Raw genomic sequence first — 18,221 nt, 5'->3', positions numbered from 1 at the left:
TCATGTTGGCCACGACTTCAATTACACGAAACATTCTTCCAAACTTTTATGTCAATCAAACAATTAGAGTTAGCATACTAAGCTTTATAAAATGTTATTGGGATGAATAAATTTCAGGATTTGGAGTACACTCTCTCTTTGTACTTTTTCGATGTGCGATGATTACTCTTCTAATATTTTACCAAAAATTCTATAAGCAAGCTTATGGTTAACTTTTCTTAAAAAATTTAGTCGCTATACACACCTTCTCACTAGAATAAAAATGGTCATTATTTTTTGTCAAGTTAAATAAAAATTAACTTAAAATTAAGGTGAATAACTAATTTTAAGATTTATTGGAAGTTCGAAGACTAAATTTAAAAATATTTAAAAGTATAGGACTATAATAGAATGAATTAAAAATAGAGGGACAGTACGATATTTCAACCTACAATTTTTCTATCTAAAAAATACAATATTTAATATTGAATTAGAAAGAAGCCAAATGAGAATGTCAATGTCAACAAATCTCACAAAGTCAATGCCTTTGAATCTTTAACCAAACCATCTTCTTTATTGAATATATTATATAATAACCATGCAAATTTGTTTTATTGTATTTTAAAATCAGAGTTCTCATTGGTTAAAAATTTTGAAATATATTTTATCATAGCCCCTAAAATTTGGATTAAAAAAATCACTAGCAAGCCTATTATTATAGTTATTGTACAGCCTATAAATACCCCTCGCATTGCATTGCCCTCTTTTCACCATTAGACGAAAAACAAAGAGTAGGATCAGAAGCCCGAGAGTGGTTCGGGTTTTAGAGAGAGTTCTTAAAATGCCGAGGAAAGGGATGAGGAGCCTCCTCTTTCAATGGTCGTTGTCGCCTTCGAACTCCATCTCGCGGTACTCGATCTCGTCGCCGTCGAGGTCGCCAGCCTTGACTCCACGGCGAAACTTCAACGAGGCGATGATCGAGCAGACCGTGGAATCGGCGGCCGCCATTATAATGAAATGGAATCCGGATTCTTCGACTTACGCCAAAGTTACTTCGATGTTCTACGAAGATAAAAGAGAGGTCATGCAGTTCATCAAGCGCGTGAATGATCTTCAGAAAGTCATGCATTTGATGGTTTCGGAAGATTCCAGTTCCGTCTCCGATAGGCTTGTTTACGCTAAAGATTTGATGGAAATCGCCATGAAACGGCTTCAGAAGGAGTTTTATCAAATCCTCTCGATGAATCGCGCGCATCTTGATCCGGAGTCTGTCTCCGCCCGATCCTCCCGCTGCTCCACCAGATCGAGCACCTCCGCTGATTTCAACGATGACGGCACTGTCGATGATGAAATCCAGGTGGTAGGCGATTCGATCTCTGAAGTTGAGCAAGTTTCTTCAATTGTGATGGAGGATTTGCGAACCATAGCCGAGTGCATGATCTCCTCTGGTTACGCTAAAGAGTGCGTCGGTATGTACAAAATAGTTCGAAAATCGATAATCGATGAAGGTGTGTATCGCCTCGGACTCGAGAAATTGAGCCCTTCGCGAATCAACAAGATGGACTGGGAAGTGCTCGAGCTTAAAATCAAGAACTGGTTGGATTCAATTAAGCTCGCGATTAGAACGTTGTTCACTGGCGAACGAATCCTCTGCGATCACGTCTTCGCGTCGTCTGAATCAATCAGAGAATCCTGTTTTGCTGATATATCCAGAGACGGTGCTCTGATTCTGTTAGGATTCCCGGAACTTGTTGCTAAGAGCAAGAAATCGCCGGAAAAAATGTTCCGTGTTCTCGATATGTACTCATCGATCGCCGAGAATTGGCCGGAAATCGAATCGATTTTCTCCTCGGAGTCCACATCTGCAGTTCGATCGCAAGCCCTAACCTCACTTGCGAAACTAGCCGAGTTGGTCCGTGCAATAGTAATGGATCTCGAACTGTCAATTCAGAAGAATTCGTCCAAATCGCCAGTCGCTGGCGGTGGCGTTCATTTTGTGACGCTTCTCTCGATGAATTACCTCACTTTCCTCGCCGATTATAGCACCGCTTTGACGGAAATTTTCGCCGACTGGATTCCACCAGAGAAATCCTCTCTCGATCAAATCGTATTCGGCAATCCAGAATCCGACGACAATTCGACTAATTCCACTAGAGATTCCGCTAGAGATTCTGCGATTTCTTTACGCATGGGATGGCTAATTCTAGTCCTCGTCTGCAAGCTTGATAACAAAGCAAAGCGCTACAAAGACGTTTCACTTTCATATCTATTCCTCGCTAATAATCTCCAATACATCGTCTCCAAAGTCCGATCGTCGAATCTTCAATACCTTCTCGGCGACGAGTGGATCACGAAGCACGAGGCCAAAGTGAGGCAATTCGCCGCCAAATACGAGTCGCTGGCCTGGGGCAGAGTCTTCGCATCATTGCCGGAGGATCCGACGGAGAAATTTTCACAGGAAGATACGAAGGAAATCTTCCGCAACTTCAATATGGCGTTCCAAGAAACGCATCGCAAACAGAAGTCCTGCTTCATTTCGGATCCAAAGCTTCGAGACGAAGTTAAATTATCAATCGGAACGAAGCTTGTGTCGTTCTATCAAGAATTTTACAGAGCGCAAAAAGCTTACGCCGGTGGCAACGAAAGGCCGTACATCAGATTTTCGCCGGAAGACGTCGGTAACTACATATCGGATCTCTACTTCGAGCCGACCGATTGGGCCAGCGTTTCGACCTCCTCACCGTCGTCGACCTCGTCCTCTCACAGGCGGGAAGCGGGGCCCCGTTAACCGGAGCTCCGGCAAATAATTGCCGCGATTTTTTTGTTTTTAATTTTCACTTTTTTTTTGGGTTCGATTTTTTGAATATGCATGTGGAACAGTAAATAATACGGATTTAGTACGTTTGACATTTTGATCCCAAAAATTGAATAAATTGGTTACATAACGACTTTCTCTTTTCCATCTCTTTTGCCTTTTTTAATATCGCGACAACTTCCTTCAATAAAGTTTTTTTTTTAATGACTCGATTATATATCTAATATTATATAAATAATATTTAGGCACTTATCATGCGTCTTTGTGTTGCCTGCAAATAAATTTTTTACCCTTTTTTTTCAGAAAAAAAAAAAGAAATTTCTTCTTCTACTTTTTTCTCTCCCATTCATAAAAAAGTTAACGTACTAGTTTAAAGATATAAAGTTTTGCAAAGAATAATTGACAGAAAGATATTTTTATTAGCTTACAATTAAATTAGTTAATTGGTAAGGCAATAGCTTAGCAAGGCGATGAAAACACTTTGAAAAAAATTTTCAAAGGAAACAAATAATTCAATGGAGGCTGAGCACCTAAAAATATTTTCATGTTATATATGATATTATTTTATTTTTTTTCATATACTTTCAAAATATCAATTTCAGTCCCGGTACGTTTTGTTCTCTTAATTTTTTTAAAAGGACCATTTTGGATTTTTTATCCTTATTTGCAAAATCTGAACATTAATTTTATACACAATGAAAAACCTTTTTTTTAATATACGTTTATGACTACGTTTCAAAAAATTAATTAAATAAAGTGTTATGTTAAAATTATGATTGAAATAAATGAGATGAAAATAAAATTGAAAGAACTAAAATGATCATTAAAAAAGTACAAGAACCAAATAAACAATGTTTTTTTTATTATTATTTAAAATGAAAAAAGTTAAAAATAAACCGATTAAAATATATATTTTAAAAGTATATGGACTAATGGAAGTTAAAAGTTTGAAGATACAATAATTAAAATAATATTTAAATAATTATTATATATATGAAATTTGTTTATATAATTTTTATCGTGTTTTTCCGAATAATTTAATGACCGTACAATTGGGAAGGTTTGGTCCACCAACATTTCCAATAAATTGGGTTGAATATTTTGGACGGAAGTATTTTGACTTTTGAAATAACGTTCAACTTCAACAATTATCAATTATTGACCATATCAACTTGCTTTTTACCTAAAACCAACTTCCTCAAAATTCCTTTCAATTAAATGCTTTTAGTGTAATTTTTTCTCTTCAAAACTTTTTTTTTCTTTTTTTACCTCTGTCTTAATTACCATAACATCCCGAGTTTATATTTTAATTGATCATAAATTAAGGGCTATCGTGTATTATTATTTAAGTCACATGCCACTATCTTACTAAAAATGAACAATGGGGAAGACAAATGTAGGATTCAAACCAATAACAAAGAATAGGAGAGTGAAATTCTTGTTCCTTCTTATTTTGAAACAAAAAGAAAATAACTTAACAAACTTTTAGTTTCCAAACTAGTAAGCCAGGAAGGAAATTTTCCAAAATTACGGTTCAAACTTCCGCAAGTTCTTCCGCTATGGCTGTTTGAAAGATAGATAGGTATAACCTTGTTGGCGTCACTACTAATAAACAGAGAGACCACCAATCTGAGCTCAATGAGTGTTCGGGTTACTTCAGCTACCCAGAAAAGCTCGGTGAGGTCCATTTAAGCTTTCAACGAGTCTGTTTCAAAGTAAATGTTCTACGTAAAAAATTAAACCGTAAATATTTTTCCTTCTAATATATTTCTTGAACTAAAAGATTTACCAGCAAAAAGTTGAGTTTATTATTCTCTAATACTTTGTTAGGGATGAATTTTTTTTTAAGACATTGTTATGGATGATTTGATCTATAGAAAAAATAAAATTATCATTGTTTTATTAAATTAGTAATAAAAAGTTAGGTGACTACATTTTTTATGCAAAAATCTAAAGATCAATATAATGTAAAAGTTTTAGATCTAAAATCGAATATTTAAAAGTTTATAGGCTAAACCAGAATATGAGCACCTAAATTATAATACTTATAACAAATGTTTTTATTAACTCATCCACATTATTCAACAAAAATAAACCATTAAAAACATTAGAATAGAACAAAGTCAACTTTTTTTTTTTATATCCATGAGTGTTCGGACCAGTTTACGCGCACCTCGACTAATCTCACGGGACAATCGCCTGACTCTACAACATTTGGTGCCAGAAACACATAGGAATTACTAATTCCTAAAGGAGGTGATTTCAAATGATTTTTTGTTATATTTTTATTATTCATTTATTATTAATGTGTGAATGAAATTTTTAATAAATATATTTTTAAAATAACAAAAAAGTTTGGGAGGAAGAATAAATTCTTTGTCCTCACCCAAAATTAAATCAGAAAAATTTGTCATTCCAAAACTCAAATTTCATTTTATATTTAATTACTTACCCTGCAAGGAAAATATTCTTACAAATTGGTCAAACAAAATTTCTTATTAAATATATTTCCAAAACTTAATGCTATGGATGAAAATTTTGTTACTTGGACTGTTTTCTTAGCCAAATGTTTGAACCTTTGGTGACATAAATGCTTACATTGTTATGCACATTGGAAACTTTTTCCAAATAATAACAATAATTTATACTAAGACCAAACTTCCTTTATAACATATTTGTCAAAATAAAATGTTTTTTCCTTTAATGTAAGCATGAATGCCCATTTACTAGTCAACTATAAAACTTAAATAAATCACACAAATTAATAAAATATATTAATTCACATTTCTGGACAAGGTGGAACTTCAATTGTCATCCTAGGTGGCTCTAACATTGACTTTACCAAAACCTACAAAAAAAAAAAATTTGTATTAATGTAGTGCTCGACCACCTACACTCCAATACTTAAGTTAGTAATGAATAGGAGTTGGTGTCAAGCCGAGTTAGTATTGGATTGCAAGAGGTTGCTAAGATTTGAGAATGTTGGACTCCGTTTTTTATAGAAAAAAAGCATTGGAAAGTGTGATTTGCCATTGTGGCATATGTATTTGTTCGCTTTTCCATTAGCGATGAGGGTAGACTCTGATACTAAAAGCATTATTCCGTTGAAAGTCAGCTAATATTCCGCGGGGTGAAATCTTCCTCAAGTCAGAACTAAACTGAGCTCTACTCACTTTGTCACGGACATTTTCCCTCCTCATTGTTGGTTGTTCGAGTATGTGTCCAAGTGGATAAAGACCTTTCACTAGATTTTACTCAGTAACAAAAAGAAAAAAAGAGAATAATTAATTTTAAATAATGTCATTACATATTGTGTGTGAAGCCAAACTATTTAATTGAATTTCTTTGATGTTTCCATTTAATTGAAGTTCCAATTATGCCCAACTTTGATAAAGTATCCAATTGGAAGATTCAACATCATAAATCACATCAAAGAAAATTACTCATCTTTTACATTTAAAAGAAAAACATGTCTGAATTTTCTTCCATCATAAATGAGAATTAACTACCAAATTTATTTTGATAGCTAAGTTTATTTGATTTGATCTTCCCTATTGGGATGGGCCCCCACAGTACCACCAATTTTGTTTCATTTTCAATCATTTGCCCTATTTTTCTTGGTTTCTAATTTTTATAATTATGACTTGTTTGGTAGTGTTTTAAATAATAGTTTTTTGTTTTTTTTTATAAATAAAAATGAGAGAAAACATGCTACCTGTAATTTTTAAATTGTTTTCTCACCTTTTTTTTTATATTAACCTGAATTATTCTAATAAATAATTTTGTAAACAAAAACAGTTAAAAAAAAGCAATTGTAGAGAAGATATGTCACCCCACTTGAATGGTGAAATTTTAATATAAAGCTTCATTTATAAATGTGCATACAAAAAATATGAAATATATTTGATTATATGTTAGAAATTCATCCAACTGTCTACTTCCATTATTGTTTAATATTATTATTTGTTTTGTCATATTATAATTCTGGTTGTCAAAAAGAAAAAAAAATACAATTCTGACTCCAATACCATACCCTATACTTTCTCCATTTTAAATGTTTTGATCCCTAGATTCTTATATTGATTTCGATTTTACGGTTAATTATTATATTGAATAGCATTTAAAAATTAAATATTATCTCCATCATTCCAATGCAGTGAAAAACAATTGTCAAGGCTAACACGAACATAGCTCAATATAAGAGTGTTCATTTTCTCTACGGAGTCCCACCTTAAATGAAGTGAGAATCCCCAGTTAGGTTTCTCGTAGAGCATTGATGGGGACATCTATCCACGTCCTTTAAATGAGGATGATGTAAGAACTCATATACGAAAAATACCTAATCTTATTCTACTCACCATATTATTTTATAAGTGATTTAAGAATTTTTTTAATGAGAATTGAATTTAATAATGTAAATGATAATTAATCATTGAATTAGATATCTAATTAGAAATTTCTTTAAAAAAAATATTCAATTGAGAAATTATTTAAAAATAATAATAATAATAAGTCCCGAAAACTTAATCTCCGTATTGGACCTACGCTTCCATTCTCGCAAAATACTGTGGAGAACCAGAATAGGAGACGGGGACATAAAACTTTATCCATCCCCACCCTACCCACCGAATAATCAAAAATTCAAATTTCCACTTTACACTGATCCAATAACCACATTTTCTTTTTTATTTTTTTATAATTTTAAAATACTATGATGGTTCTATTGCCTTATTATTTGGTTTGTTATTCAGTCATCCTAAAGTTTCTTTTTTTTTTTCCTATTTAAATTATAAAATAAAGCTTTGTACTAGATGAATCAGAACCTGTACTTGGGACTAATTTCTAATTTCTACCAGATATTTTGTGAGAAAATTAATTTGTTTTTAAAAGTACCGGGATAAAGTATTTTATTTTAATTTTTTGGAATAATTCATAAATGTGAAGTGAATTATAATCAGATAAATCGAAAGACCGATCCGACGTCGTCTGAAAGAGGGAATATATTTCCAAGTGGTGCTTGGTCTCATAGCCTAAAACGACGACGGGAGGCCAAGAAACGCGCTACTTTTGGGTCAATACACGTGGCTTTTTTATAACGTTTCCGTTTTGTAAATGTCAAAGGTTTTTCGTTGCCGTCGTTTGGCCTCTGAACGGCGCCGTACTGTACTGCCTATAAATACCCCTCGCAGACGAAAAGGAAGAGTAGGATCAGAAGCCCGAGAGTGGTTCGGGTTTAAGAGAGAGTTCGTAAAATGCCGAGGAAAGGGATGAGGAGCCTCCTCTTTCAATGGTCGTTGTCGCCGTCGAACTCCATCTCGCGGTACTCGATCTCGTCGCCGTCGAGGTCGCCGGCCTTGACTCCACGGCGAAACTTCAACGAGGCGATGATCGAGCAGACCGTGGAATCGGCGGCCGCCATTATAATGAAATGGAATCCGGATTCTTCGACTTACGCCAAAGTTACTTCGATGTTCTACGAAGATAAAAGAGAGGCCATGCAGTTCATCAAGCGCGTGAATGATCTTCAGAAAGTCATGCATTTGATGGTTTCGGAAGATTCCAGTTCCGCCTCCGATAGGCTTGTTTACGCTAAAGATTTGATGGAAATCGCCATGAAACGGCTTCAGAAGGAGTTTTATCAAATCCTCTCGATGAATCGCGCGCATCTTGATCCGGAGTCTGTCTCCGCCCGATCCTCCCGCTGCTCCACCAGATCGAGCACCTCCGCTGATTTCGACGATGACGGCACTGTCGATGATGAAATCCAGGTGGTAAGCGATTCGATCTCTGAAGTTGAGCAAGTTTCTTCAATTGTGATGGAGGATTTGCGAACCATAGCAGAGTGCATGATCTCCTCTGGTTACGCTAAAGAGTGCGTCGGTATGTACAAAATAGTTCGAAAATCGATAATCGATGAAGGTGTGTACCGCCTCGGACTCGAGAAATTGAGCCCTTCGCGAATCAACAAGATGGACTGGGAAGTGCTCGAGCTTAAAATCAAGAACTGGTTGGATTCAATTAAGCTCGCGATTAGAACGTTGTTCACTGGCGAACGAATCCTCTGCGATCACGTCTTCGCGTCGTCTGAATCAATCAGAGAATCCTGTTTTGCTGATATATCCAGAGACGGTGCTCTGATTCTGTTAGGATTCCCGGAACTTGTTGCTAAGAGCAAGAAATCGCCGGAAAAAATGTTCCGTGTTCTCGATATGTACTCATCGATCGCCGAGAATTGGCCGGAAATCGAATCGATTTTCTCCTCGGAGTCCACATCTGCAGTTCGATCGCAAGCCCTAACCTCACTTGCGAAACTAGCCGAGTTGGTCCGTGCAATAGTAATGGATCTCGAACTGTCAATTCAGAAGAATTCGTCCAAATCGCCAGTCGCTGGCGGTGGCGTTCATTTTGTGACGCTTCTCTCGATGAATTACCTCACTTTCCTCGCCGATTATAGCACCGCTTTGACGGAAATTTTCGCCGACTGGATTCCACCAGAGAAATCCTCTCTCGATCAAATCGTATTCGGCAATCCAGAATCCGACGACAATTCGACTAATTCCACTAGAGATTCCGCTAGAGATTCTGCGATTTCTTTACGCATGGGATGGCTAATTCTAGTCCTCGTCTGCAAGCTTGATAACAAAGCAAAGCGCTACAAAGACGTTTCACTTTCATATCTATTCCTCGCTAATAATCTCCAATACATCGTCTCCAAAGTCCGATCGTCGAATCTTCAATACCTTCTCGGCGACGAGTGGATCACGAAGCACGAGGCCAAAGTGAGGCAATTCGCCGCCAAATACGAGTCGCTGGCCTGGGGCAGAGTCTTCGCATCATTGCCGGAGGATCCGACGGAGAAATTTTCACAGGAAGATACGAAGGAAATCTTCCGCAACTTCAATATGGCGTTCCAAGAAACGCATCGCAAACAGAAGTCCTGCTTCATTTCGGATCCAAAGCTTCGAGACGAAGTTAAATTATCAATCGGAACGAAGCTTGTGTCGTTCTATCAAGAATTTTACAGAGCGCAAAAAGCTTACGCCGGTGGCAACGAAAGGCCGTACATCAGATTTTCGCCGGAAGACGTCGGTAACTACATATCGGATCTCTACTTCGAGCCGACCGATTGGGCCAGCGTTTCGACCTCCTCACCGTCGTCGACCTCGTCCTCTCACAGGCGGGAAGCGGGGCCCCGTTAACCGGAGCTCCGGCAAATAATTGCCGCGATTTTTTTGTTTTTAATTTTCACTTTTTTTTTGGGTTCGATTTTTTGAATATGCATGTGGAACAGTAAATAATACGGATTTAGTACGTTTGACATTTTGATCCCAAAAATTGAATAAATTGGTTACATAACGACTTTCTCTTTTCCATCTCTTTCGCCTTTTTCAATAACTCATCTGCCTATAAATATTGGACTATGAACTCCACAATGTAGTAGATTCTCGAATTTGTATATAATAGTTATTAAAGTCGTATCGTGACAACTTCCTTCAATAAAAAAATTTTCGATTATATATCTAATATTACATAAATAACACAAACACAATTTTGTCTTTGTGTTGGCTACAAATAATTTTTTTACCCTTTTTTTCAAAAAAAAAAATTCTTCTTCTACTTTTCTCTCTCCGTATTCATAAAAAGTTTAACGTGCTAGTTTAAAGATATAAAGTTTTGCAAAGAATAATTGACGGAAAATACTTTTTACTAGCTTCCAAATAAATTAGTTAATTGGTAAGACAATAGCTTAGCAAGGATGAAAACATTTGTAAAGAAAATTTTCAAGGAAACAAATAATTCAATGGATGGTGAGCATCTAAAAATATTTTCAGCATATGATATTATTATTATTATTTTGAAACTTTCTTTCCTCTAAATATATAATATTGTTATTTAAAATTTAAAAGTGTTGTTTTCTATTATTCGATATTGTGTTGTGATTAATGTTATTGGACTCTCTACTTCCACCGTCTCATCAATTAAAATATACATATTCGTCTTAGCTTACTTGAAAGGTGGGTTTTTTTTTTCTTTTTTTTTTTAAGTCAAGTCTAATTGATTTTTTTAGTGGGCAGGATCATCTAGATATTTAACCTTAGAAAAATGTTAGTTTATTGAAAAGTAATATATTTTTTTAGTATTATTTGGTGAGAGTCGTACTTTTCATATTTTTAAGTTGAATTTTAAAATTTTAAAGTTTTAAAAATAAAGTTGAAGAAATGTCTATACTTTGATTGTTTTTTCAACCTTTTCTAAATAACAATAAGTTAGAATAGAGATATACAATTAAAATTTTGATTCTACCGCACAAAATAATCCAGTAAATTACTATCTTATTCTAATTAAATTTTTAAGTTACATACGATCTCCGTTGAACCAAATTAAATTCGTTAAACTGTATATCTCTAACAATTTTGGAGGTACAACCAAAATTATAACCTTTTTTTTATTTCGAGTATTGTAACGATTTAGGGACAAACTCTAAGTACGGCTTACTGGTTAGGGTATTTCTACCTCTCTTGAAATGAACCGCTCTTTATTTCACAAGAAATGCTATTTTATTCTATTGATTATAGAAGCTAATATTCTTCACAGAAAACCACGGTAGTCCTAGGTCTATATTCTCGCCCATATAATAGTGATATAATATTTTTCAAAGTATAACTTAAAGGCTACATCTTTTATATTTGAAGAAAAAAATTGAATTTGAGGGTTATTTTTTCTCTTTTATTTTATTTATTTATGTGTAGATATATCTTTTGGTTTTATGTATACTAAGGTAAAAGGTGACTCAAATATGAGGATGGGATCTCTTTTCCAAAATCATTTTTTAAAGTTTCATTATCATTTCATTCCAAATTACACTGAATGCAATATAATGTAACAAATTATTTATAAATCAAAATGTGACGGGTCATAATGTTATATTGTCTTGGTATCACGAAATTTGATAGAATTATTAAACATTATTCAAAATATATGAATTTAAGTTATATTTTAAGATATTATTGTTGGGTTTGTAAGGTGAATGTAAACAAAGTCTCACATTTGTTAGGAGAGAGGTGATCGTCGAGGGAACAAAGGACTGAGAGTCTATTGCCTTGAATCGAGAGGAGAGGAACGAAAGAAAGGGGTTTCCATAGCAGGGCTCACCCGCCTTTGTTGCTCCCACTGGAGGGTTCAGAGAGGCATTTGATCCAGGAGCCTCTTCGCTGGTACTTCCTTTCCGAGGGTCATATGCAGCTACAGCAGGTTCTGGTGCTTCTGAGCCCGGTGATCAGGGGTATATAAGAGATGACAATTATATCTACTGGTACGAGGCTTTTTGTGGGTGAAACAAAAAACAAATTCGTGAGGATTATGCCCAAAACAGACAATATCAAAACTATTGTGTTGGAGATACTCGGGGTACATTATCTTGTCATTATCCTCTCTTCAAAACTTTTTGTTTTGACAGTTCAGGCCCAAATTTTGGTAGCTGAGTGTCGTTTCCTCCCAATTTCTCTTCTATCATTGTTCACTGATAAGCTTCGAGCCCCATGTGAAGGTCTCCAATTTACAATTTCTCTTGGCTGCTCTCGGCTATCCGTGGAATTCGACTTGTTTGAGCCCGAAATCGATTGAGTTCGGATACGATTTAGATCAGAATGCTCAGGACGAACTATGGCCAACGATCCCACACCTTCCCTGAACCCTTCTTGAGACATGCAAAACAAGGTTAGCACTCCGACGAGCAAGTTAGTTCTAGTCCGAGCTAACCTGCTGAGTCTACTTGGGATTGCGTACCTTGCATTTAAGGCAAAGGTTTCTATTTATAGAAACTGGGCCCGACAGAGGTTCTGACACACCCTAAAATCGCGGCGTGTTGTCGGGTACGGAAGGGACACTGTTACGGACTTTGTATCAGCTCAGCTCGGCACTATAGGTCCTACCCTGACTGTCGACCTGAGTATTTTGGAGCCGCTTTCTCCATTTCGCCCACGTGTTTAACCAACTCACCTTTTCGATCATGACACGTGGTAAGCCAAGATTCGCCTCCAACACGACTATCTTTCGACTATTTCTCTCCTCTGCGGGGAAATGGAAACTTTCGATGGCTGAATGTGTTTGACTCCACGACAATCAATCAACAGCTCTAAATCTTGAAGCTTGCTCTTTCTTGCATGTCCACAGAGTGAATAATAGATCTGCACAGATCTATTGGCAAAACATGGCCGTCTCGATTTGACTTCTGGACTAACAACTTTTTCCTTGGCTTTTACGAAATGGGCATTGAAGGGAAAAGCTCTTCATATGTTGCTCGTGGTAGTCTTCTTTTAATGAAAGTTCTTTTCCTAAGCAAAAATAAATAATCTTTTTGTTTCAAGCAAGAAGCATCAAATGGAAAATTAAAATTAAAACTAAAAAATGTAGATATGTGAGAAAGTAAACACCTAGCTAGTCTAGGAACAATGTATTGAAACATCATACATATGAATATGATATTGAAAGCTTCATATCTATCTTATCTATTATATAAAAAATTTTGTCAACTATGTGACACTAATCAAATCATGATGAATCAATCCAAATCACGGTTGAAAGTAGATTATTTATATTTAGATCTTATTTTAGTTCATAAATTTTCAAGTTTGTTTCATTTTAACAACTTTTGAAACACTACAACAAATCTTGGTTTTAATATCGGATAAAAAAAACCACGGAGGAAATGATGTCGGACAAGAAAAACACGGAGGAAACCATGTCGGACAAAGTAAAAAACGCGCCAATTTAAATGCCTATTTCAGCCCTTGAACTTTCATTAAACATCCATTTTGATTCCTAAATTTCCAAAATAACTATTTTAATCTCCAAACTTTAAAAACGAAAAGAATATTTTAGTTTATTCTATCGATCACCTTATATCTATGTGACCCCAATACTCCAAAACATGCTCATTAATAAACATATTTGAAAGTTGAAACGATGTTATTCATTAACGTTAAAAACAAATTAATGGTAAAGATCAATATTAATTGTCTATTTTTTAAGCCTATAAACTAAAATGATTTTGAATGTCTTTTAAATATAACATTACTTGGGTGACAATTTTTTTAATATAGAAAAAAAAATTCCAACTTGCTAATATAAAAATACAAGTGGCAAATCCGTACGGCTCCTGGTGCTTACGAACATTTGGATCACGACAGCTCCAAAAGTACCTTCTCATCTGTCGTTTTGGTAAGCCGACAAAAAAGCTACTAAACAAATGTTTACAGACGACAACGTGCTGGCAACTCCTTCCAGCTAAGCAAATTAACCAAATTAATATAATATAATGACAAACCGAACAAATTCTAGTAGTTAAGATATATCTATTATCATTGCCTTACAATTAAATGATTGATGATTCGATAAGTCATAACCCGATAATTATTGAACTAAAAGAAAACTAAATTCATATAACGATACATATATACATGATTATAATTTTTGTATTCTAATCTCATTTCTTCATTTAATTTTCGAACTTGTAATACACTATTTCTTGAATCTAAAAAGGGAAAAAAAATTTTAAAAAAGCTTTTTTGAATCTAAACATCTGATCTGAACTTAAAAGTAATTAATCTACTATTTAATTGAACTATATTCATGTATCTGTTTAAATTTTAAAAAAATATATTTTATATATATCACTATTTGAATATTAATTATTTAACAGGTGAATGATATGACTTAGAATATGTATTAAATATTAATGGTTAAACCAATCACAATAACCAAAATAATTATTATTTTAATTTAAGAATTAGAAGGGTTGAAAACTCGTAACCAAAGTTCAACAACCAAAATAAAATCCAACTTCTTTTTAATAACCATAAATGATATAAGATATATATAACATAAAATGTTAGACTTACCATTACTCAAAATTAAATTAGTAAACTAGTCTTACCAATAAATCACACAAAATTTAATTAAGAAAACATATGATAACAAGTTATGGACATTTAATGTCCAAATTCAATCACCAAAATACATTATGCCAAAAAAAAATTAAAGAAGTAAAAAGATACTTGACACATATTCAAACATTTTTTTTTAACTAATTCAAGCACAATTCACTAGATAAAGCACTTATTATTATCTCTGATCCCGTAATTGTTAAACTAGAAAAATCATAAATTAAAAGCATTAGTCATCGAGGAGATGTAATTTTTATATAGTTTTTCTTTCCCAATTGTTTTGATATTTTCTTTGTATATTATTTAACTGTCATAATCAAGTAATTCATAATCACTACTATTTTATGAATACAATTATGTGGCTTGTGAGCATGTTGCTAATTAACTAATCATTTGAATATTAGTGCATAGATTGTGACTTGAAAGGTCAACATTACCATCATGAGAATTTGATGAAATAAAATAAAAGATTCATTTTTTATATAATAATTTTTCAATCATGAGTTATGCCATTAAAATTTTCATCTATCAAAATTACTCATTTCATCATTTAAAAAAAAATTATATCCTATGCTTAAAAATCTCATTATTTCAACGAGAATCGATCAAGTTAAGATTTATAGTGCTCTATCCTATACTTGGAGCTTGTTTCATAATGTTATAATGTTTTTTTTAGAATTTGTTTATTTACTAACATTTTTCTATATTTTTCTAAACTATTTTTCAAAAAAATATTTACATCTCAGCCAAATTTTGAAAATTAAAAATAAAATAAAATAAATTCAAAGCTCTATTTTGTATTTTAAAATTTTAAAAATATTTCAAACCAAAAAACGTTTTTAAGAAGTTGGACTATTTATAAACCAACTTAGTTTTTTTTTTTTAACCAAAATTATTATCTTAGTACAATATGTGGTAATGGAGTTCAAACGTATGCTTTTTTGATCGACAATATATATCTTAACCAGTTGACCTATTATCTAAGTAAGTATATATTATAATGAGAAATAAAACGGTGAGAAAGTGAAAATAAAATGCCGCAGAAGGTTGAGAAAGAATAAAATTATACATTATTTCCTTTTTGGTTTCTCTTGCAAGAGAATATATACAAATAGGGAATAAAGTGCGAGAAGAAGTGACTTATAGGCCCCTCTAAAAAAATATATCTTAGAAACATAATAATGTAATGCTTTGAAACTTTTTTCTTGCACTTTTATTGATTGACCAAGAAGTCATATAAATAGACTGCTATTACAGAATAATCACAAAGCCATAACTAACTATAACAAAATAACTAACAGTAAAGTCTAATACTCCCCCTCAAGATGGAGTGTGGGTATTCAAGACACCTATCTTGGACAGTAAGTCAGTAAAAGAAGAGGAAGGGAGAGGCTTTGTAAAAATGTCAGCTGAGAGGCAGAACGAATCGGTAAAAGCTTGATGAGGTTTGAAACAATCTTATCCCGAACAAAGTGGCAGTCAAGTTCTATGTGCTTGGTTCGCTCGTGAAAAGCCAGATTAGTAGCAATGTGGACAGCAGCCTGATTATTGTTAAGGATCCCACGTTGATAAAAGAAGGGACTTAACAATGGTTTATAATAGACATGAGCTACTCCTCTCATTGCCAATTGGTTCTGAGATGGAATCTCATGAATATTGATATGGTATCAGAGCCCACAAGCTCAAACGAGCATTCGGTCCAAAATGGGATCCCATTTCTCTCATTGCCAATTGGTTTTGAGATGAAACCCCATGACAATTTCAGAAGTATGGTTTGCTTTTGAAGAAGCCCCAGTTAGTATAATATCGTCTACATATACAAGTAGAGCCACAAAAGTATCTCCAGCACCTCTAGTGAATAAGGAATAATCAGATTTAGATTGGCACAAGAGAATTTGACCGCAAGAGTCAAATTGGACTTGTGAAGAAGACAAACGAGGCGCTCCCCCTTAGAAGCAACATATTGTGTTTATAACCTAAGGGTAAATCCATGTAGGCCTCCTCAAATAGATCACCATGCAAAAAATCATTATTGACATCTAGTTGAATTAAGGGTCAACTCATGGAGACCGCAAGAGTAAGTAAGACCTTGAGAGTGACTAATTTGGCAACCGGAGAGAATGTTTCAATATAATCGAGACCTTCTTGTTGAGTATACCCTTTTGCAACTAAACGAGCCTTATAACGCTCTATGGAACCATCAGACTTGGTTTTGACTTTGTAAATCCACCTACATCCAATAGAATGATGTCCCAAAGGTAAGGGAACAATAGACGAAGTGTGATTAGTTTCCATGGCTTGCAACTCAGACTGCATGGTCTCACGCCAACGGGCAAATGGTACAGCTTGATGATAAAATTGAGGCTCATTTAGATGCAGAGACATTGAGAGCAAATTTCTTATAATATGGGGATAAGCTATCAGAAAATTCTGCAGAGGATACTTGAGAGAAGATGTTGGCATAGGAACAACATCAATTAAATGACAGTGAAAATCCCTCAAAGGTGGTTGGCGAGTCCTTGTAGAACGGCGAACAGGGACATTAACCTGACTCTGAGAAATGTGTAGAGAGGAAGCCGTAGGACTAGCTGCAGTAGATGCAATATGCTGAGAACCAATAATACTAGCAGAATCATTAGTAGAAATATCTACAGTATGAGAAATATCCCCAGACGGAACAGAATCACCAATAGAACTATCACCAATAGAACTATCATATGTAGGCAAAGAAGCAATTGGTAAAGGACTCCCAGAAGACACATCATAAGGTCTGGACAAATCGGGGACCAGAGAAATATGTAGGGACTTGGGTAGAACCAAATCAGGGATGATTTAAACTTTCTTTTAAAGCTTATGATTAATTACAAAAACTATTTAATATTTCCAGATTTGGAATAAAGGTTAGTATATTAAAATTGTCAACCTGAGCATAGCCTGGTTAAGGCATATATTCTCGATTAAAATGTTGAGCTTAAAAAAGAAAATTTAAAAAGTGTATTAAAACTTGACTATGATTTGCTAAAATTGAATTTTGATCCGTTAAAATAAGATATTAAAAATAATAATAAATAAATAAATAAGTCATGTTATTTTTCTTTTCTTTTTTTTTCTTTTGGAAGATTTATCATTTGCTATATGTTAAAAGTTTTAAGTACTATGACTAAATTTAAAACTTAAGAGACTGAAATAGATATTTTTAAGCTTAAGAGATCGAATTATAAATTAATAATTATGGTAAACTTTTAAGGACAAAAATATGTTTATTTTTCCCCTAATTTTGAAGTATTATAAATATATTTTAAGATAAGTGACAAACTCAAATTATGTAACATCTTGTTTTATAATATGAAGATATTTTATTTCAGTACCAACACAATCACATGCACTTTTTGGATTTGTTCCTTCAAGTTCATTTTTTACGAGAATACTCTGAACTTTTTAAAATTTAAAGGTTTAAATACTATTTTAATCATTGCACTGAT

At 34.0% G+C, this 18,221-nt stretch overlaps 2 pseudogenes; both read left to right on the top strand.

Annotated features, from left to right (window-relative positions):
- Positions 1–760: 760 nt before the first annotated feature.
- LOC148211570 (exocyst complex component EXO70H1 pseudogene) lies at positions 761–2,939 on the top strand (annotated as a pseudogene).
- A 5,039-nt stretch (positions 2,940–7,978) lies between these two features.
- Positions 7,979–10,165, top strand: LOC111025833 (exocyst complex component EXO70H1 pseudogene; annotated as a pseudogene).
- The last annotated feature ends 8,056 nt before the right edge of the window (positions 10,166–18,221 follow it).

This window comes from Momordica charantia (genome assembly GCF_013281855.1).
Source record: "Momordica charantia cultivar OHB3-1 chromosome 5 unlocalized genomic scaffold, Mcharantia_2.0 BLBB01000005.1, whole genome shotgun sequence".
In the NCBI taxonomy this organism is placed as follows: Eukaryota; Viridiplantae; Streptophyta; class Magnoliopsida; order Cucurbitales; family Cucurbitaceae; genus Momordica; species Momordica charantia.
This window is presented reverse-complemented; position numbering and strand designations above follow the sequence as displayed.